This window comes from Taudactylus pleione, unplaced genomic scaffold (assembly GCF_031769625.1).
Source record: "Taudactylus pleione unplaced genomic scaffold, aTauple2 ptg000485l, whole genome shotgun sequence".
Lineage (NCBI taxonomy): Eukaryota > Metazoa > Chordata > Amphibia > Anura > Myobatrachidae > Taudactylus > Taudactylus pleione.
In genome coordinates, this window is record NW_028284887.1 from 5,240,130 (window position 1) to 5,263,806 (window position 23,677).

Consider the following 23,677-nt stretch of genomic DNA (forward strand, 5'->3'; position numbering starts at 1 on the left):
CGGTTGGAGGTAATGTGCGCATATAAAAAAATTATAGAAAGCAATTTTTTTTCAAGAAATTGCTGTTCTAGGTAAATTTGGGGTATGTTAAAATGGGTGCAAGTATATTTTTGTGTCATAAAAATGTACTTTAAAAATGCCAGCTGTGATTTGCAGTTTACATTTACCCTCTAGCAATGGGAAGAGATTTATTTAATGGCTCATTGATTCTCTAAATGCTCTAACCACTTGGAGATGCAATTCAAGCTATTATGGCCTTCACAGTAGAGTTGTTGGGAGCCAGGTGATATTTTCCATATATTTTGGAGTTGCCCAAAACTTTGCAATCTTTGGCATGAGGTATTTGCACTGGCCTATTAAGTTCTTAATATTCATTTTCAGGAGTCACCTTCCATAGCTCTTTTTCATATAAATCCCTCAGAGCTGTCCAATACTGATAGATATATTTTAGGTCACATTTTGATTGCTGCTAGAGCAGCCATACGGCCATAGCACAAAGTTGGAAATCTACATCTCTCCCGTCCATACATAAAATTCTATGTAAAATTCAATATGCTTTCCAAATGGAGACTTTAGGCGTTCCATATTCTTCTGCGGCCTCTTCCACATTGGTTAAGTGGTTCAAATGGCATGAATTTGTCACAGATGGAGAGGGTGCCACATTGCTTCTTGATTCTAATTGATCCTTATTTATGGGGTAATTGTTATTATTAAATATATTATGTATCTGGTATTTGATATTATATGCATAATTGTGAATATGGTATATATTTTTCTATTGTATTGTTTATGTGATGTTAATTATATTGACAGTGTTGTCTGTGAATCGGTATGGATTCCCGGCAGCGGCAGCCCGACAGATCAGCAGAGCCCGGCAGCAGAAGCCCGACAGCGCTGGAAATCCCGATCGTCCCTAAGGTAAGTATAAACTAACCTAGCCCCCTAACCCTAACTGTCCTTAGGGGGGCCTAACCCTAACCTCCCCCCCAAGTGCCTAACCCTAATTCCCCCTCTAAGTGCCTAACCCCCCCCTTCCCCGCTGCCTAAACCTAAGACCCCCGGGGGAGTGCCTAACCTCCCCCGGGGGTGCCTATCACTAGCACCCCCTTCTCCTAGCCTAACGCTAACCCTCCCGGTGGGGTGCCTAACCCTAAGTAGCCCTTGGGTGCCCTAAACCTAACCCTCCCCCCCTCCGCGGCTGTCCACTCACGGCGGCCGGCATCCCTTCGATCGGGATGCCGGGCGCCGGTCTCCCAGCGTCGGGTAAATGACAGGCGCCTAGATTGCGATGCCGGTCATTTATCCCACGCCGGGATAAAGCAGCCGGGAAGCCGGCTGTCAGTATTAAGGCAGCCGGTTTCCTGACTGCATACCTTTACCTGATTCCTTTCCCCCCTTCCACATGTTTTCTTTTTTCAGTACCTTTCCCTTTCCATGTTGTTAATGGAACAAAACATCAATAAAAACTATTGATGGAAAAAAAATGCCTGCTGCAATCACGTGCAAAGTTTAAAATAGTTGACGCATCCATATTGCCCCCCGAAATACCAGACCCAATATGTTAAACCCATTTTCAACATTTTTTTTTCTCCAAAAATTGGACTGGTTGTTTTTTGCCAAATGACTCAACTTTCATAAATGTTTTAGGGTAATTTATCATTAGGGGAAGGGGAGGGGTGTCCAAAGGGTTCTGAAATAAATCACCACATTTTTAGTCAAAAATAAGGATTTTGCATTTTTTTTCTCCTGGTCTGAGATGGAGAAAACTTTTCGCTTGTTTTGTATTGAAAATCGTCTGTTTCCGCTGTTTTTGCTGTTCATAGCAATAACATCTAAGTAAATATCAAAATTAAAATCATTGATAGACAATATTTAATAGAAAAACAACCTTGAGAAATGCTGCACATAAAACAAACTTACTTTCAGACAATAAAATATTGTCTAAATATGGAATAATCTTATATACACAATGATAATTAAGAAGAAAGTTCAATAACCATGTCCTTTAATATTTGATTGATGGAAAGCTCACACACTTCCAGATGATGCTGCAATAGTAATTCAAAAGAGGAATCCCATTTACCATTGGGGCAGAAACATCAAGGGATAAAGTATCACATCATTATTGTATACCTAAACCATTAAAAGACAGCACAAATAGACACTCTGGTTCGGCAGGGCAATGTGGACATAAGCAAAACGTGCATTGATATTACCATGCTGTGTACCACAACACTACTTAAAAGCAGATCAGTATACCAGCTTTTCTACTTTATGCATGTGTGAATGTTGCAAATAGCTATTAGCATCAGCTAAAAACAGTGGGCTATCCTGCAAGCTTTAGCATAGTATTTACCATTGTAATTGCATGACCACTCTGCAATAATTGATTGTAAATCCAACAGCAGATTAGTAGAAAATCACTTGCTACAAATAATAGAAAAAAACACTATATGAATGACGTAAATATATTTATATATTTTCCCTAAATGTATGTATGTATATATATATATATATATATATATATATGTGTATATATATATATGTGTATATATATATGTGTATATATATATATATGTATATATATATATATATATATATATATATATATATTGAATAGGATGCTGTGGTTACTACAAACAGACCACACATAATACTGTCCGTCAAAATATATCAGTTTCATTATATGAGAAAGTAATACATTGATATGGTGTACAGTATGTGGTTAATACAACTTTGCCACATGTAACACCAACAAAATTAAATGAATACAGTAACATCTCTTACATTACTGGCTAATTCATTCCAGACACTTCAAACAACAACTTGAAAGAAGCACTATATAACAAATCTATTATTTTATATATATATATATATATATATATATATATGTACCAGAAGAGACCAGTACAGTACATTTAATAACATGCAAGCTCTGAAAATATATTGGAAATTGAAACTATGGACCTCATTCAAAGTCGGTCGTTGCAGCCGCACGGTCGTAAGGTAAAAGGGGCCGGATATGCAAATGAAGCGATCGTAAGTTGCGTAGTTAAGATGGGATCGTTAGCTGGATGAGCGAGGGGAGGATGCGGCCGTAAGACTAAAAATACGCCCCCTTCTCGTTCCCATCACACATCATCTCCGGGCATATAAGGATTAATCGAGACCATCGGGAACCATCGGAGCTGGTCGTAGACCTTAAGGTTGACCATACCCTCTCTTAAGCACTATGATCAAGTCAGTGTAAAAACCTCCCATGTCACATGTGCCATGACACTACTTAGTTAATTATGCACTCCCATACAACGCCGTTTGCATAGTCAGGCACGCCTGCGTTCGGATCTCCACTCCCCCGTTCACAAGCACCTTCCCCTGTTACCACCCACAAACGCCTCATCCTGTCACTCAAACTAACGACCTGGCCAAGTTGAAGGAGAGAGCAATTTCTGATCATAATAGCTAGTTTGCGCACTGCGAATTTTACGCATGCGCAGTTTAGCGAACATCGGTGGCGTACGACCGTGCGGCCGCAACGATCAACTCTGAATGAGGTCCTATGTATCTAAAGAAAAGAAAATAATAGGAACAATTACAACCTGGGACACCACAGTTGGTTCTAAATACATTATTGAACAATTTGTATACATAGTTTGAATTGCTTAAACTCAAATGACAATTGAAAAAAATTAACAAAGGAAGACTGAAAAACCTCACACAGCCTTTGCTTTCTGAGTAGAAATCAAAAGCTATTACATAAACTTTCTAAATACAAATGAATGAAAGGAATAGATCTGTTATTATATAAATATTGAAAGTGTTAAAATGTACACAGAGTTTTGGGGATAATTTATTCCCCTTTTTTATAATCACTATTCCTATTTTTTTTCACTATATTGTACTACCCCTCAAGTCATACTACAAGATATATTTATTGAGATGTAGAAATACCACCACCGGAATCCCGCCACCCGGCATAATGCTGGTGCCGATATCTTGAAGGACATCAGGATACCGGTGTCGGAATCCCAAACGTCCAGACACCTGTAAGTATTAGCTTTAGCTGCGGGTGTTAAGGTTAGAGACACCCAGGGGGACTTAGGGTTAGGCACCCCCTCGGGGAGTTTTAGGTTTAGGCTAAGGGGAGTGGGGGTTAGGGTTAGGCACCACTGGGGGGAGGTTATGGTTAGGCACCCCCAAGGGAGGTTAGGGTTAGGCACCACTAAGGGAGAGATAGAGGGAGGAGAGGGAAGCGTTAGGGTACTTACCTGAACTAGTCGGGATCTTTAGTGATTGGGCTTCCGGTGCAGGTGTTTCAACTGGCAGCTGAATCTAACATCTAATACCCATCCCATATTTACTAAAGGTCAGTTTTGATTTTGTTTCAAAACCAATGGACACCTACGGGAATTGATGGCATGTTTGTATCTAAGAATTGGGAGTTTTCTAAGCATCGAGTTTTAGTGTCAATTGAAAACTTACAGTGAAGTTGATCAGTTTCTGCTGACTTAAAGCTGGCTAATAAACAGGTAGACACTGAAGTATAGTAGATACAGTAGCTTTCTGTAGCATTAGGAGCAGCATACAGGAAACACTGGGATATAGCAGGTAACTCATAGTAGTATAATGTAAATAAATCAGTGAAGCGCAGCACACAGGAAACACTGGGATGTAACAGGGAACTCACAATAGCATACTGTCCATAAATCAATGAAGTGCAGCACATGGGAAACACTGAAATATAGCATGAAACGCAAAGTAGCATAATGTTCATGAATCAGTGAAGTGCAGCACAAGGAAAAAACACTGGGAAATAGCATGTAACTCACAGTAGCATAATGTCCATAAATCAGTGAGGTGCAGTACACAGGAAACACTGGGATACAGATAACTCATGGTAGCATAATGTTCGTAAATCAGGATAAGTAAAGTACAGAACATGGGAAATAGCAGGTAACTCACATTAAAATAATGTCCATGAATCAGTGAAGTGCAGCACATGGGAAACAATGGGATATAACAAATAACTCATGGTATCATAATGTACTTGAATCAGTGAGGTGCAGCACATAGGAGATACTGGGATATAGCAGGTAACTCGCAGTAACATAATGTCCATGAATCAGTAAAATACAGCACATGGGAAACACCGGAAAATAGCAGGTAATTCACAGTAACGTAATATCCATTATTCATTGAAGTGCAGCTCATAGGAAACATTGGGGTATATCCGGTAACTCATAGTAGCATAATGTCCATGGACCAGTGAAGTGTAGCACAATAGAAACACTGGGAAGTAGCAGGGAACTCCCAGGTGCAGCCACAGCTGCTAAATCAATCAATAACACTAATGGCCCCGTACATTTGTGATGGATATGTCAATGTTCCATTCTGCCGATGTCGGGGCCGGGGAATCAGAAATATTCAACATGTTGAAAGATCTCGATTCACCCGATCCCAACACAAAAATGGTCAGAATCGGTGAGTCAGGGATTTGTAACATGTAGCATTTCCCTTATCTGCCAATGAATCACCATTCATCGATGTCCGCAGATCAGAAGTTTTGGTTGCAGATTGCTGATCGGGTTAGCTTTAGCAGAATGGGAAATTGCAGCTCTGTATGGGGCCCCTTAAGTTCACAATGTGCTGGAAGCACCAGAAGAGAAGAGATGCTCCACAATTAGGGAGTCGCAGAGCCGGATTAGCAATGGGGCGGGTGGAGCTGCAACTCCAGGCCTCCCATAAAAATAAGCCCACACACACACATGCTTCATTGCAGTGTTGACAGGAGAAAAAAAAAGTCCTGTCACTACCAGCGGCCGTCTGATACCCTGTACATTCACCCCGAGCCCTGACTCTTCAAAGCTCTTCTTCACCCACTCGTGGGTGTCTGAAGCCCCACTCCCATTCAGCCAAGCCCCGCCCACTCTTTACTATCCAAAGCCCCGCCCCCAGCCATGCAAAGCTGCACTTTCACAGTTTTTTTACCTGGAGAAATAGATATTAAAGATATCCCATATGAAGAATGTTTGTCTCCAGAGCCCAGAAGAAGCAGAAAGCAAAAAAGAAAGGGAAAACCAGAGTATAAAAAACTCTTTCAGGGGGTGGATTTTGAGAAGTGAGTAGACTGACATTAATTATTGTTTCATGTACTGTAGATAAACACAGGCTCAGACTTAAACCCCAATACAACAGTTTTGCAGAGCCTACTCCAGGGGCATCTTTAGAGAGGAGGGGGCCCATGTGCATTCCCCATCCAGGGCCCCTTCTCTCTTCCCGGTGGCCGGCAGCCGACTAATGTGGCTGGCCAGCCACCGGTACATTAGTAGACTCTGTGCACTAGAGTGTGCCCGGATTCTACAGCGCATGTGCAAAACACTGGACAAATGGCCCCACCTGGACCCGGGGGCCCGTGTGCACCGCACACCCTGCACCCATTATAGATACGCCCCTGGCCTACTCCCATTCCAGGATAAAAGGAGAGCAGTGTGGTTGGTGCTGTTGCACAGGACGGGGTGCCCTGGAGGCAGAACCAGCCATAAACACTTGCCACCATAACACTGCCCAACTCCGTATTCCCGTCTCCCGCACTGTGTTGGGAGACATCATGATGTCTCCCGCAGTCCTGTGGGATCTGTTTTGCTGCTCGGAGCGTCCTTAGAATGCCCTAAGCAGCACCCTAGTTAATTGGTGAAATGGCATGGGGTGCAGGGTTATGATGGACTAGCGCTTTGTCACGGGGTGCCCATTCCTATAAAGTGACATCATAGACTGTGTTCTTCTCCTAACAGTGCTGTTGACATCTTCTTGGGTTATGTCCCAAAAACATACTGCTGTTATGCAAATAGTAACTAATCTACCTCATCTTTACATGCCGTATATCACAAAAAGGTGGCCCTCAATAATTAAGTATACAACTTTCAGCAGTGGATACTTAACTACCGGAGCTGTCTTCACGATCCCTAATATTGGGTACACATTAGTCGACTGCCTGATGCAACGGCCAATGGATGCGATGGCCAATGGTGCCGATGAACGATATGTTGGGTGGGGGTGGTACACACTGCACGATCCAGTGATCACCCACCCGATATGTCATTCACCAGCACCATTGATCTTGCAGGCATAGGCAGCTGGGTCGCCCCATCTTCCATGTGAATGACACTGACGTTTTCAGTGGGGGAGCGTATAGTGGGTACACACTAGACAATGTGCCCAAAATATTGGCCGGTCCACAGGATCGGCCCGACATATCGCCTAGTGTGTACCCACCTTTACCCTACCCTGGCTGACCCAGCTGACTGCACATGTGTGACCTGAGGTCTCACAGTGCAGAGTCAGATACGTGTCCTGTGCAGCACCTTGCAAGCTGCGATGCATGCACACGTTTGCCGTCAAAGCCGCAAAGATAGAAGAGGACACATCTGTACCATGATTGTTTAACTTTGTTGCTAAATGTGGAAGGGGCGCTATATTGTGTTTGAGGCAGTACAGAGAAAGTTTGATATGTAGGTTGTAAATACTAAACATTTCATAATACAAAGGGTGAAACTTAAGAACATTTCCAAAGAGTGAAATATCAAGGTACAAAATGTTTATTTTTCAAACGGGTACTTTGCCCATGATTTTTGTGTTACGTAAAAGGTAACACAAAAAATATTTTAACCAACTCCAGTAATAATAATAATAATAATAATAATAATAATAATAATAATAATAATAATATTATTATACACTAATATCCTAGTCAGTGACGGAGATTTACCATTGGTAAGTGATAACACTGCTATCTCGTGAAGGCTTCCCAAACCCTTTGCATGGCAAAGCCTATTTAATTAGTACTAAAGCAGGACTTGCTTGGCCACATTACCTATTCTGCTGGTGCTACGGTATCTCAGGATGGCAATAACAGAGTAAATCATTTTTTTATTTATATATAAACATTCTTTAACATTTTCATTAATCATTTTACATTTTTTATTTTAACATTTATTTATTTTTATTTTTTTTTCTTAATTAAAAATAAAAAATGAAAGACCAAACCAGCTCACACGTGCACATCTTCAAAGAAGTAAGTTAACACTTACTGCCCTGGTCCAGTATTATGATTGTAGCTTTTTTTTTAAGGCTATTAAGAAGGCAGATTATTTATTCATTTACTAGTGTCTAGGGTTGTGGGATGGACATGTATAAAAATATAAATGATCAGTGAACAACAATTTCTTGTTAATAACCCAAACTACTGTAGCACTCAAGGAAAGGTAGACAATACGGGTCCTTAAGCAGAGACGGTTGCAAATGGTGTTGCAGCTGCCATCCCGTATGCAAAGGATGTGCAAAAATCTGCAAATCTAGCAGCCTCTGAGATTTTTACTGAAACACCCCAGTCTATATCTCAGATCCACCTCTTGTGCATGAAGACGCAACCATCGGACGCATATTGATCAATTATCAAACGTCTGAGTAACCCTATGGTTGTGCAGGATGGCTGTAGGAAATAAGATGCCAGAACCACTTTTAAGTGTGTAGGGGATCACAGTCGCAAACTGTGACACATCACAGAAATGGTTGCGGCACATCTGCGTTTGAGTCATTACTTCCCCCGTTGCCATAAACAAACAGTCCCTGCCTGTCAATCACTTTGCAAAAAAATCCTCACTACAGCCACTGTCGCAGGACCATTGCAGCATATGCGCAGTATGACATAGGCATGCACAGTAGAAAAAAAAATAAGCCATTTGAGAAAATATCGGCAATGCGACCATCTCTGAATTAGGCCCACACAAAAATAAACCATTATTTTTGTTATAGCTCCACTATAAAGTGGTTGAAGGTAAGTACTAGCTATGCCCTCCATGGGGCTAGCCAGACCTGATGGCACAGGCCACGCTCCCAGTGCCAACCACACTACTAGTTATGCACCCACATCAATAGTCACACTGTACAGTGCTGGTCACACCCCCCTCCAGGACCACTTGGACCTTAATCTGGCACTGGGGAGTGGTACTGTAAGGAATCCTGAAGGCTAAAATTTGATTGTTGAGAGTTGTTTTGTCTTATTGTGTGTAGTTTTGTTTTATTTAAAAGTTAGTCTAATTTTTTGCCTGGGGTGCATTTTATTCTGTTTTGTCAGTGGTGAGCTGGTGAGAAGAGTAGTGCTAGTATTAGTGTAGGTTTTATTTCTCTGTGTTTGTCTTGTGTGTCTTATTTGTTATTTGTTAAGATGGAGGGGGAAGGGAGAAGGAGAAGAGAGGAGGATTGGGAGGCTGAGGTAAAGGAGCCTCACAGGAGGTGGAGCAGAACTCCATGTTTGCTATGAAGAGAATGTGGCCCTGGTTAATGATTTGATCGCTAATTATTTGTGAGGCAGGCTGCAAGAACCTCATCCAGGCAGAAGATACAGCTGTAGGTCGCAGTGGAGACAGTCAATGCTCTTGGGCATTTTAAGGCAAGTCCCAATGTGGGAAGTGCTTCTCAGACATACAGAGGAAAGTACTAGAAGGTAACAACAGCTACCAATGGAGCGCTGTCAGGAATGTCTTCTGAAATAACAATAAAGCAGCTGGAAAAAAGGGATAGTCAATCCCTCCACAAAATGAATAAATAATGCAATATACCAGTGCTCAAAATAAGGTAAATGCAAACAACATGTGTAATAAGCATACATTTTAATCATACAGACGAATAAATACTAAGCATAAAAATATGCATATACAGTCAGGTGCATAAATATTGGGACATTGACAGAATTTTCATATTTTGGCCTCTATTCACCACCACCATGGCTTTGAAATGAAACAAACAAGATGTGCTTTAACTGCAGACTTTCAGATTTAATTTGAGGGTAATTACATCCAAATCAGGTGAACGGTGTAGGAATTACAATGGTTTCTATATGTGCATCCCATTTTTAAGGGGCCAAAAGTAATGGGAAAACTAAACAATCCTAAATCTAACTTTCACTTTTTAATACTTTGTTGCAAATCCTTTGCAGGCAATTACAGCCTGAAGTCTGGAACGCACAGACATCACCAGACGCTGGGTTTCATCCCTGGTGATGCTCTGCCAGGCCTCTACTGCAAATGTCTTCAGTTCCTGCTTGTTCTTGGGGCATTTTCCCTTCAGTTTTGTCTTGATCAAGTGAAATGCATGCGTAATCGGATTCAGATCAGGGGATTGACTTGGCCATTGCATAACATTCCACTTTTTAGCCTTAAAAAACTCTTTGGTTGCTTTTGCAGTATGCTTCGGGTCATTGTCCATCTGCACTGTGAAGTGCCGTCCAATGAGTTCTGAAGCATTTGACTGAATATGAGCATATAATATTGCCCGAAACACTTCAGAATTCATTCTGCTGCTTTTGTCAGCAGTCACATCATCAATCAATACAAGGGAACCAGTTCCATTGGCAGCCATACATGCCCACACCGTGACACTACCATCACTATGCTTCACTGATGAGGTGGTATGTTTTGGATCATGAGCAGTTCCTTTCCTTCTCCATACTCTTCTCTTCCCATCACTCTGGTACAAGTTGATCTTTGTCTCATCTGTCCATAGGATGTTGTTCCAGAACTGTAATGGCTTTGTTAGATGTTGTTTGGCAAACTCTAATCTGGTCTTCCTGCTTTTGTGACTCACCAATGGTTTACATCTTGTGGTGAACCCTCTATATTTACTCTTGTGAAGTTTTCTCTTGATTGTTGACTTTGACACATATACACCTACCTCCTGGAGAGTGTTCTTGATTTGGCCAACTGTTGTGAAGGGGTTTTTCTTCACCAGGGAAATAATTCTTCTGTCATCCACCACAGTTGTTTTCCGTGGTCTTCCGGGTCTTTTGGTGTTGCTGAGCTCTCCGGTGCATTCTTTCTTTTTAAAAATGTTCCAAACAGTTGATTTGGCCACACCTAATGTTTTTTCTATCTCTCTGATGGGGTTGTTTTGATTTTTCAGCCTAATGATGGCTTGCTTCACTGATAGTGACAGCTCTTTGGATCTCATTTTGAGAGTCGACAGTAACTGATTCCAAATGAAAATGTCACACCTAGAATCAACTCCAGACCTTTTACCTGCATAATTGATAATGAAATAATGAGGGAATAGCCCACACCTGTCCATGAAATAGCATTTAAGTTGATAGTCCCATTACTTTTGGCCCCTTAAAAAGTGGGAGGCACATATAGAAACCGTTGTAATTCCTACACTGTTCATCTGATTTGGATGTAATTACCCTCAAATTAAATCTAAAAGTCTGCAGTTAAAGCACATCTTGTTTGTTTCATTTCAAAGCCATTGTGGTGGTGAATAGAGGCCAAAATACGAAAATTCTGTCAATGTCCCAATATTTATGCACAATATTTATGACTGTATATGCACAGTTCTTGGTTGTATTTGAATGTACAGTAAACCACAATAGAATGTCACAGTATGAGCCACCAAAATATCTCCTATGGTGAATAGGGATGTGCACTCCCATATAGCTGTATTTACCAGTTCCAGTGTCCAAATAGAATGCAGGGTCTTAATTAGCAAAGCTTGCAGAGCTGTCGCATGGAATAGTAGTACCTTGGGCACGGTTTGGTCCAAATAGCAGTTTTGAGCAGTAGAAAGTGTTACCAATGAATGGAGAGATGGATGGGCTCCTAATAGTTGGTGGTGGTCATATAAAAGCCGAGGTGCAACATGCCTGTATTTTACTCATCACCCCCGTTACCTACATACAGACTCTCACCATCTGTCAATCATTCTGCATACAAATCCACTCTACGACCACCGTCTTAAATGCATTGTGATGCATGTGCAGTAGAAAAACATCAGCCAACTGCGAGAACATTAGCATTGTGTCCATCTCTGAATCAGGTCAGAGTGTGGATTGCAATGCAGACTTGGGCAGTAGTGAGGGTGTACCCGTGAATGGTAAAGCTGGGAATAGGGCAGCTTCTAGTAAAGAGATTGGTTTTCAGAAAGTGTTTACAGATTTGGAGAGTCTGATAAAGTTTAATAGGTATAATAATTAATAGAATATGTTTCATTATTATTTATTAGCAAGATTAGGGTAGTCATCCTCCATAAGTTAATAAAATGAAGTGAAAAAATGAAGAGGTAATGTAGGAACATTACAAAAACATTTAACAGAAAAATAAACCCCCAGAAAACAAAATCCTCCACAAAGGAAGATGAAGCTAAAAAGATTTGTTAAATTTTACTCTGACTGTACAGTGTAGCTTTATCAAAAACAAATTACCTGTATTTCCTCCCATTCCAGCAGAAACAGATGTAAGATACTGATGGCCAATTATAAGTCAGGAGCTTAAGTGTCCTGCAAGCGTTCTCATAAGGTCACCAAAATCTATTTAAAGAGCATGACTATGAACTGGACTGTGTCTATATGAATGGTAAAATTCAGAGTAAATTATTTTTTTGTGCAGAATGGTGGATTGTCCAGGACAGATCAAGGATGTTCATTCTTTATAAAGAATAGTCACAAGTTAAAAAAAAACAACGTTTTCAGTGTGTGTGTGTGTGTGTGTACAAAATGAGCAGTGGAAATGTACTCATGTATGTTCCTGATTTCTTTTAATTTTACAGCAATATGCATATAACAATCCTTATCTCCAACAATTAATGCTTCAGTGCTGTACCATCTATATGCCAATAAAAAATATAATATAAGACAAGTGCAACAGGCCCCAGAAAGCTGTGGGTCTCTACAGCATTGAAGGCAGCTCCTTAGATAGAATATTTCTCTCAGCACTATACATGGAACTACAGTACTTGATTGCTCCAATTGTCTGGTCGGACATATGAAACTTGGGCACTCACTGTTTTACCAGTAACAGAGAGGCACCTCGGGGAAACACTTCTGGGTACACTTACAAAAGGACTCCAAATTAAAAGGTACAGGACCAGGAATGCAGATTAGGGTTAATATCAGCTTGACAATCTCAAAGTACTAACGTTTTTGTCCGCTTATAAAGAGACTGAGATCCATTGTAGATGGGTAACCTATTTATTATACTCAGAGCCGTAACTAGACTTTTTGGTGCCCTGTGCCAGAGAGAGCATTGGCACCCCCCCCCCCATTTTTTAAATAGGGACATAAGATAGTGCACCTGAAAAAGGACATGTGCTCATGGGGAAGGGCCAGGGAAGACATAGTGGAGGCCAGGTGATGCTGGGGATAAAAGAAGAGGAAGCTACAAGTGAGAATGATAATAAACAAGAAAAATTACAGGCCCAAACAGCGCCCCCTGCCCTGCCGTGCTTTGTGCCATGCCACTGGTCGCACCACACTAGTTACGGCCCTGATTATACTGTAAATACAGTGTTACTAAATGGAGAATACCTTACCAATTAACCATTTACAAGGCCCAATGACTTCAGCTTTGAGGCTACAATTTTATGGTATGTGCATACATTTGTTAAAAGTAATACTGTATCTTATTCTGTATGACAGAGGTTCCCAAACTCGGTCCTAAAGGCAACCTAACAGTCCAGGTTCTAAGGATAACCATGCTTGGGCACAGGTGACATAATTTGGGGTTCGGTATGATTTACCGCCGGCTGCATTTTTTTCTATTTACTAACCTAACCTCCCCCCCTAACCCTCCCTTAGGGGTGCCTAACCCTAACCTCCCCCCAAGTGCCTAACCCTCTCCCCCTCTAAGTGTCTAAACCTAACCCCTCCTTCCCCGCAGCCTAACGCTAAGTCTCCCGGGGGGATGCCTAACCCTAACCTCACCCCAGGGGTGCCTAACCCCCCCTTCCCCTAACCTAACCCTAAACTCCCAGGGGGACTAACCCTAAGTCCCCCCCGGGAGCCCCTAACCTAACCCTCCCCCCCCAGGCTGTCCATGCCCGGCTTACCTTCGATCGGTAAGCCGGGTGTCGGGCTCCCGGCGTAGGTCTAATGACAGGCGTCAGGATTTTGACGCCGGTCATTAGACACTTGCAGGGATTAAACAGTCGGCATCCCGACTGCATCCCATAAATAGTACCTCTTTTGATTTAACCATCTCTGCTCAACCATACATATCCTTAAAACCTGAACCATTATGGTGCCTTGAGGACCGAGTTTGGGAACCTCTGCTGTATGAATTGATGATATTATTACATCTTAAGATAGTTTCTTTAAAGAAAATTAATTGGATACCACTGAAAACCACCTTCTGTGTTCATTGAACTCTCCAGAAAATACATGTTTACGGTATATACTCATTATATATTTTGAGCGCAGTGAATCACATTCCTATGTGATTTATGTAGGTTGTTTACAGCAACATGCAAAAACATTTTTCATACAATTTCACCTAAAGCTTATACTCTGTGGTGAGAGAAAGCTGTATATTTCCCAAAATACAAATCTCTTGTTCCTTGCAGTTGTTAAGTGTAGTATGCTGAATTTTGTGCACAATGCACACAGACATGAATTAAATGTTATTCACTAATGGCTGCCATGACATCCTCTTACTGTAAGCTATTGTAAGAGACATGAATGAGTAGCAAATTAGCATATATTATATTGGAAGAAAAATTTAAGCATTTCAATGAATGATGGAGCAAAGGAAATGCAATGGTAGGATATGATATTTTCAGTTGTGCGAGAAGCTTTGAAGTCTCACACCATGGAAATATGGTTTTCAGTGTCTGTGTGTATGTAGACGTACAGAGTGTTTCTGATAGCTAGGAGACTTGAAGTCAATTACAATAATAACTTATCTACTTGCTACAGAGTTATGAGAGTGAGATATGTCTCCCTTCTGAACAATGTCTTATTTCCCTAAAGCATTGTTTCCTAAACTCATTCTTCAGGGAGCACTAATACCCTTTTCACACCAGAGCTAAAACCCGGGTTATTGCAGGGTTAACCCGGGTAGCTCCTTGGTGTAAAAGGGGAAAGGGTTGGATTGCCGTGTTGAGTGACCTGGCAATCCAACCCAGGTAAGTTGTAGGGTTAACACGGGAATAACCCGTGAAACCCTGCTGTGTGAACGGCGAGATCCTGGTCACAGTGATCGTGCCGCATGCCTGCCGATTGGCCGGCTTCAGTGGCACTTGGAGATGACGTCATCTCCAAGCGTCCACTTCAATGCCGGAAACACCAGGTCTCTGCAGACCCGGCTCCGGTGTGAACGGCACCAGGTCAGGAATATCCTGGGTCGGCGCCGGGGAAATTCCGGGTCTGATCCGGATTGGAACCCTGGATCCTTTAATATGTGTCAGCTAGTAATGAATACAGCTGTGCACTAACTAGGAAAAATGGAAATCATACACTTAGGGCCAGTGCTAGGTTGTTCGGCGCCCCCTGCAAACTATAAATTTGTGCCCTCCCTTCCATTTATTATAAAGGGACATCACATGCCAAAGGGACTGGCCTCACAAGGAAGGGGCATGTCACATAATAGTACCCATAATTCAAATTATGGCACACAGTAGCACAATCATATTTACATTACTCCACACATAGTGCTCCTGATTCGCATTACACCACATACTGCAGTAGTGTCCCTTATTCATGTTACAGCACACAGCAGTGCCCCTTATTCATGTTATGTCACACGGTAGTGACCCTTATTAACGTTATGCTACACAGTAGTAGTGCCCCTTATACACATAATGCCACTTACACAATGACTACAGTAGTAGTGCCCCTTATACAGTGCCCTCAGTAGTAGTGCCCCTTATACAATGGCCACAGTAGTAGTGCCCCTTACACAAAGCCCACAGTAGTAGAGGCCCTTACACATAATGTCCACAGTAGTAGTACCCCTTACACAATATGCCACACAACACTGTACTTATCTGAAGCCCCATTCCTGGCCCACTGCTGTCTGACAGCTCCTCGTGTTTGACACTATGGGAGAGATGTTATGACATCTCTCTCTACACACACTGCGGTGAGAGCTGGAAAGTGGAACTCAGGAGCGAGCTCCAGCTTCCGGCTGCAGGGAAGGAGCTACCAGACGCCTGCTGGTAATAAAATCTCAGCGGGCACTGGCAAATAGAGAAGGTGGCGGCACCTCCCCAGTCCGGCCTCTTCCTATTGCGCAGGTCCACCTTACAGCATGGTGCTGGCCCTGCATGCACTCTTAGTGCTCCCTAAGGAACCAGCTTTGGAAACACTGCTCTAAAAGACAGAGTAGACAGAATGCAGGTCAGAATTAATTAAGTGTAAATTTGTTATATAGGTCTATTTTTACATGAGTTTTAGTACTCACACTTACCCCATGCTAGGTTCAGGAGAACAGACTGAAATAGGTGTCCCCTCAGCACACACATGACTCAGAATGTGTTGAATTTCTGACTGCGTGCCCACTGCATGCCAATGACATTCCCACAATATGGTTATTTTCTGTGCATATGCCTTGACACCCAGAAACAATAATCTCATGGATGGAGATCTGACTCAGAGTCACCACAAGCCCCACAAAGATGCATACAGTATGTTCTTTACATCGTATGTGCAGTTTGCAGAATCAGGCCCTTAGTTGGACCAATAGGACTAAATAGGAAACCCTCCGTTTTTTTTATTCCAAGGTCATTAACTAATATAAATGATATATAATATTTGAAAATATTACTGCTTGAAAGAAATTATCTGCAGTTGTGGTTGGAAAATCAGCTCAAAAAAGAATTTTAATTATGTGTGAGGGAAAATTAGTTTAAATTGACTAAACAAAATATCATTCTACAATAATTGAAACATGGTGGACTACACAAGCCAGCTAATGTTCAACGTCTGTCAACTTGGAAAGTTTTTGGCACACAAAATCACATGCCCTAGTAAACAGGTGAGACTAATGAAAAATGTTGCAAATAAACTAGTGGGTAGTATTATGAAAAAGTTTGATTTTGTGATGCTTTTTTTATATCATTTGTTGGTAAACTTTAGTTTTTGCCAACTCAATGCTAGTTTCACATGCCACTTGTTATTGGCAGTCTGACCAGGGCTGTTGCTAGGCAACTACCATTTACAATTTTAAAATATACAGTTTAAAGGAAACCTCTTTTCAATTCCAAAACTAAAGGATTTAAAAGAAACAGTGTTTGTTCAGAATAATTTCCATTTGAAATAAAAAAATGAGCTGGGTGATGGGAATTATTTTAGGGATGCTTTTATCTTGGTCCAGGCTTTTTCTCTTTCTTTTCTGTTTTCACTTCCCTTCTCAAGTCTATTTCACACAAAGAGGCATTGTATGCCCGTGCAGGGTTCCCTTCCTGCTTGAAGAACCTTTTGTAGGTCATACAAAAATAAATTATAATCAACAAAATAATGTTCAAGGAATATGTTTTATACAGCTTTATGTGCTGTGAGTCCACCATTTGCTCAAATACACTGGAAAACAGATAAAAATGGTCGTTTAGACAAATTGGTTAATTTAAACGAATTTGAACAATCATTTTTGTCCATATTTAAGTGTTTGTGACCATATGGCCGAATGTCATTTGCTTCCATACGTTACCAGATTTTTATTCCAACCAGCCAGATTGAACAGATGTCTGACATATATTTGTATAGTGTATTCCCAGCATTTAAATAAAAACTTTAAAAATTGCAAGAATTTTTGTTTATTTAGTACCAGTAGTAAGAATTCCTAAAAGCCACATTTTTAGTATCCTTACATAATTTTTCAATGTACCTGTATTGCCTGATCTTTCAGATCAAAGAAGAGACCCCAGCACCGAATATAGGGGAGTGGGCTCTCTATTATATAGACTTTACCATGACAATCTTCCAGGTTGCAAAGTCTATAGGCAGGCCCGCCAAGAGGCGCTGCGGGCCAGGGTAACAGGGGGCGTGGTCTAATAGCGGGAGGTGTGGCCATGCCTTTAAAAAAAAAGGTTCTCAGGGCCATGTAGTGGCGCTGCATGCTGGCGAGGGGGGCGCACTGAGCCCCCTCAGCCTGGCGCAAAGCCAGGGGGGGTGCGATCAGTGTTCGCTCCCCCCCACAGGCATAGGAGCCTGCTGTGGTTGCTGCTCAGCAGCCACGAGCAGTCTACCACTGCAGCCCAGCACACGCTGTGTGCTGGGCTGCTGTTAGGTAGGGGGGTGGCATCGGACCCAGGCCCCCGCCGGGCCCCTTAGGAAGCCCGGGCCCAGGTAATTTGTACCCGCCCCTCCCTCTTGACGCCCCTGTCTATAGGACAAATTGTCCACCCACATTGCTAATCTATACCAGTAAGTATGCTGAAACTCAACGTTATAACTCTTTCTAATAAAGAGATCAAATTAAATTAATTTCATAGTGCTTGCTATTCCTGATAGCCTAAAATGTATGAATCCTAATAAGGGAAGAAAGGTGACTATGGGCCTAATTCAGACTTCTATGCATACCCGATGGTTGCATACAAGTCCTAAGGCTGCGGGATTGCACATGGGCATGCGCAGAAAGGGATTTGCGAGATCACTCACAGTGCCCCCTAAGACACAGCATGATTGACATACTTCAGCCATTTGAGAGCAGGGCGGCAATGCTGACCATTTTGTAGTCATGCCAAGGCTCTCCTGGTCCAGTTGAGTGGCTGTGACTATGGCGACAGATGACTACAATGGTGATCCTTTCTTGTGTCTTCGGATGCAGCACTTGGATCAGCAATGCTGACAGGAGGCGTCTTTTCTTTCAGACACCTCCTGCAGCATTAATATATTTTAGTATTTCCGCTGTGTTCAAAGACGTAGCAGCTTTGCTTATAGAGTACAACTTTGAATACATCACATCGGGGGGGATTTCAAACTTTCTAAAAAGGACAAACGGAGGTGTTACCTATAACAACCAATCAGATCCTAGCTGTCATTTTATAGAATGCACTAGATAAATGATAGAATCCTATTGGTTTGTATGGGTAACATCTCCACTAGTCCTAATAAATATTAATAAATATCCATAACTGACACAATTAACGGCATCTAGGATTTGGAATCCAGTTGATTCAGGGATACTAATACTTTGATGTCTAACCTTCAAATTGTCCAGCTTCCCATTTATATTCTTATCACTACAGTATCTCCTGACATTACATCATAACCTTGATAAAACTCATAGTGAAATGCACTTTGCAAATTGCTGTCAGAAAGGATACATTATTAGGATTTTCCTCCGCATTGTAAGGACTCAATAGTCAAACACTAGGATGTCTACTTTGCCAATTTCGACAGATAACCAACAACAGGGTTGTTAGATGCCATTGTGTCAGTATGAAGTTAGCATAGTTCAATTAGTTAATGGGTAGTGATTCAATGCAGCAACATTCAATGGCCATATTCAACTGCTGGCAAAAAGTCCCGGACTTTTCGCATGCCAGAATTTTTGCCGTCATCGCCATTCGTCACCGCGATTCGCCCTATTCAATTGCAAAGGACGCGAAAACGTGCCCCGGCGAAACTGAGATCAGGAAAAAGTACTGTCAGATTTGGGGAATTCAGCCTGGCACTCCCCAAAAGATGCAGTGACATGGGGGATCTCTATGCTATCTTTGCACAAGTGGTGAAGAATAGCATTTAGCAGGTTTTTTGGGGGAAAATAAGTAGTCCCAGCAAAATTGGGGTACTTGAAAATGTGTGTAAGCATGGTTAAAATTTGCAAAAGTGCGTTTTTAAAAAACGCACCTTCAGCAAGCACCTGCAATCCAAAAAACAGATTGAGCATACTTGGGGGACCCCCTGGAGTTGATTTCGCTAGTTGATAAGTTTGTCCCCCAACTTTGGTGTTTTTCAACCCCAAAACAAAATAACTTTTTTGGGGTGATCTAAAGTAATTTTTAAACTTTTTTTGACGCAGTTCACCTTTGGGGGACTGTCCCATGGCTGCTGGTGTGTTCCCGCAACTTTGCACCCCAAACCCCCAATTCTGCACTTTTTCCGCCTCCTTTCAGAGGCGAATCTTGTCCGTTGGATTAAAGACGCAGACTTTTTGCACTGGCGGAAACTCTTTACAATTGAATATGGGGAAAAGCTCTCGCCTGGTGAAATTACGTCACTGGCGAGAACTTTTCGATGATCTCGGCTTTTCGCCAGCAGTTTAATATGGCCCAATGTGTTAAATAATTGGATACAACAGTATCCGGCGCCAGAGAAACTATGGTACAGAGGAAAAATAGAAACACTGACATTCCCAGAGTAAGTAGAAAGGGTATATTTACTAAAGTGCTGTTTTTTAGAAGTGGAGTTGTTGACCATAGCAACCAGATTGTAGTTATTATCTTATAGAAGGTGCTATATGAATGATATGTACTGTAGAATCTGATTGGTTGCTATGGGTAGCAACTCCACTTCTAAACACCCGTACTTTAGTAAATATACTCTGAAATGTGTTGTTATTCTACTGAGCATAACCTTAGTTCACCTCAGACCAATTCACCTGTGTCAGCAAGACATTAAATATAAGAAGTGTAATTATTTGTAAGTATTTGACATAGTTTCAGATCTATTTAAGATTCCTAGTAATATTTATAAGGCTGCATTAATAGTAATTAATATTTAAATTCTAGCAAATAAATGTATTAGTAAATTGCTAATATCTTTCATATTACTGGGTGTTCTTTTTGACACAATGCCAGTCTTTTTCTTTCATTCACATTCTTTGTTTATAATATTTTGCTTGTTTTTATACCACTTTACCATACAGTACAGTTATATAAAATATAAGGGGGGGATTCAATTAGATGCGTTAAAGTGAAAACTTAATGTCTGAGAAGTTTTCGCACAATTTGCGTGCTTTGGTGCGATTTTTGCACATATTGTCTATGCGCACTCCCATTTTTCACACTATTTTATTACAAGACACGAAAATGCATAAAATTGTTCATGGAGTAACTAGCGAAAAGTACAGCACATTTTGGGGAAATCTGTCTGTAACCCATAAAAGATTACATGACAAAGGAATTCAATTATGAAGTGTATTAGTGGCCCCAAGAAATCTATTTGGGTTTCAACAATTGTGTCAAATGGCTGTTATATGCATATATGTATAAATGTTGAAAAATTATAAAAAGCTATTTTTTTGGAGAAAATAATTGCTGCAATTAAATTGGGGGTACATTAAAATGGGTGCAAGTATACTTTTCAGGCCAAAAAGTGCATTTTTAAATTTTTTTATAAATACGCTAGGAGCAGCCACATGCAATGTTTAAAACACATGCCCCATCTATACAGCCCCCCAAAATACATGACCCACTACTTTAAACCCATTTTCCACAACTTTAAGTTTTTCATCCCAAAATATATGTCATTATTGACAAAATTAAGCTAATAAAAAAATAATTTTTGCCCAATTAGTCATTAGAGGGGTCCCCACATTTTTAAGCTAAATTTTCTTTTGCACAACTTTTCGCCTGCTCTGAAATTGTGTAAACAGTTTGCCTGTTTATGTAGAATTGGCAGGTGCAAAAACTTTGGGCCTGATTCAGCAAAGATTGCAGTTGCTTATACGCACGCAATCGGCCAATTGTTGTGTACGGCGCATGCACGAACCAGCCACTGCGATCAGAAGTGCGATCACAGTGACTACGCAGACTCATCGCAGAGTGATTGTGGCATTTGTGGGTGGTGATGGCGGGGTGGTCGGACTTTGTTTCCACTACAGAAAACTCACCAGGGGAAGAGTGAAGGGGTCGGTGTATCCAAAGAAACTTTTATGAGCACGCTATTATACAGATTACTGTAAGTAGGGTACGTCCCTTAATATATAGTATCCTGATCTCACATGGGTGTCTGGATTCCCTTATCGTTATTCATGGGATAGAATTACCCTGGAATCACCCTGGAAATAAAGATACCTTTATATAAGGGTACATCTGTCCAACAGAGTGAGTACGGTATGACCCACTACTTAACCAACTCATCGCTAATTTTTGACCTTCTTCTTATTTGAATTAAAACTACTACACTATCGTCCCTTTCTCTTTTCTATTTGAGAAACATCAACAACAAGGGGATTCGGAGATACATTTTGTTATGCACAAGGAGGACTTTCTCGTTTGAACTTATCAAGTGTGGCCATTACTATATGTTCGATACGGATGTTGTATATATAATCTGTTTTGTGTTTATTCTTATTGGATATTAACCATTGAAAGTACACACTCTTGTTGAGGTTGAGCGTCATCATAATTTTTCATGTAATTGTTTGGTTGGTGGAAGGTGACCCACCATTTGATTTCTTCCACAGCAGCCATCCTGGTGCGCAGAGATCCTCTATATTTTTTTATTGTTCATTATTTGCATATCACCGCTGGCATTAGCAACTGTGTTGCGTGCATATCTTCAGAATAGCGACCCTTTCTGAATCAGGCCCTTTGACAATAGGATTGCACAATATTCATTTTTGTGCCAAAAGTTTGCACGTGTGAAAACTTTTCACAACGCCGTGGTTCTTCAGAGCTAATTGAATCTGTCCCTTTATTTGAAACAAATAAAGTTTATGATTTTAAATTGTATTATGTTTAAGAGTGCACCAAGTAAACATATGCACATTTCTCTCTTTCTTTATAGGGTCTCTATGGGTGTGCCATGGTAGCACTGAAAAAATATAAGACAAAAAGAGCTGAATTCACAAGAAATAAAATAGCAATGAGAAGAAGGAAAATAGCAGAAACAAGAAGTCAGAGAAAGAAGATGGAAGAACTGAAGACAATAAGGATAAAATAATAATACTTATTTTAAAATGAGGGGATGGGGAACATATTTGTGTTTTGTACAATTGTGTATTGGAAAGGCATGTAATTGCATGAACCTTTAGCCCAACACATAAGCATCTTATTGAATTAATATACTTGCCACCCTAAACCCTAAGTAAAACTCTCAGAGATTTTAACACTGGAATTTTATTGACCATTTGAAACTGTCACCCATGAGATACAACTGGGGGAATAAGTTTTAAACAGCTATGTCTAGGTTCATGCTCAGTAGTGGTGGAAAACAATCTCATGTATCACTTGCCCTGTATGGATTTGGTTTTTATACCTTGGCTGCAAAATCATCTTGTGACATCATTGCATGAATATATGGCATTCTATGTATGCTTGCCACAGTGGGTCTTCTTGACAGATAAAACATGTATACGTCTGACAGATAAAACATGTATACGTCTGACAGATAAAACATGTATACGCAGGGACGGACTGGGGTTGTATATCAGCCCTGGCAGTGCGCCCTGCACTTCCGTGTAGAGGGGGGCATGGTAAATGCAAGGGGGCGTGCTGCGAGTCACGGGGGCTGGCCTGTCTCTTTTCGGCCCAGCACAGCCGCCACCAGCCCATAATTAATGATTTCGGAGCCGTTGGGTGGAGGGCGGGGCTCTTTTATTTCACCCCTCCTCGAACCGGTCCTTAGGCCATCAGCCCTTCTGGCATATGCCAGAAGAGCCCGATGGCCAGTCCGGCCCTGACAGATAAAACATGTATACGTCTGAAGATAAAACAAGTATACGTTTGACAGATAACATGTATACATCTGATAGACAAAACTTGTATATGTCTGACAGATAAAACATGTATACATCCGACAGATAAAACAAGAATAAGTCTGACAGATAAAACATGTATACATCTGACAGATAAAACATGTATACATCTGACAGATAAAACATGTATACATCCGACAGATAAAACATGTATACGTTTAAAGTTTGATAGTTGCTTTGCACAATATTGCTCTAAAAAATATATGGATGCTATG

At 41.1% G+C, this 23,677-nt stretch overlaps 1 long non-coding RNA gene across 1 annotated transcript in view; it reads left to right on the forward strand.

The window, feature by feature from the left end:
* LOC148502719 (uncharacterized) overlaps window positions 1–22,637 on the forward strand; it is a 162,532-nt gene extending 139,895 nt beyond the window's left edge. The window contains exons 2-3 of the long non-coding RNA XR_015869980.1: window positions 814–918; window positions 22,493–22,637. This is a non-coding gene — a long non-coding RNA (uncharacterized LOC148502719). The remainder of the gene's footprint in view (window positions 1–813; window positions 919–22,492) is intronic.
* The last annotated feature ends 1,040 nt before the right edge of the window (window positions 22,638–23,677 follow it).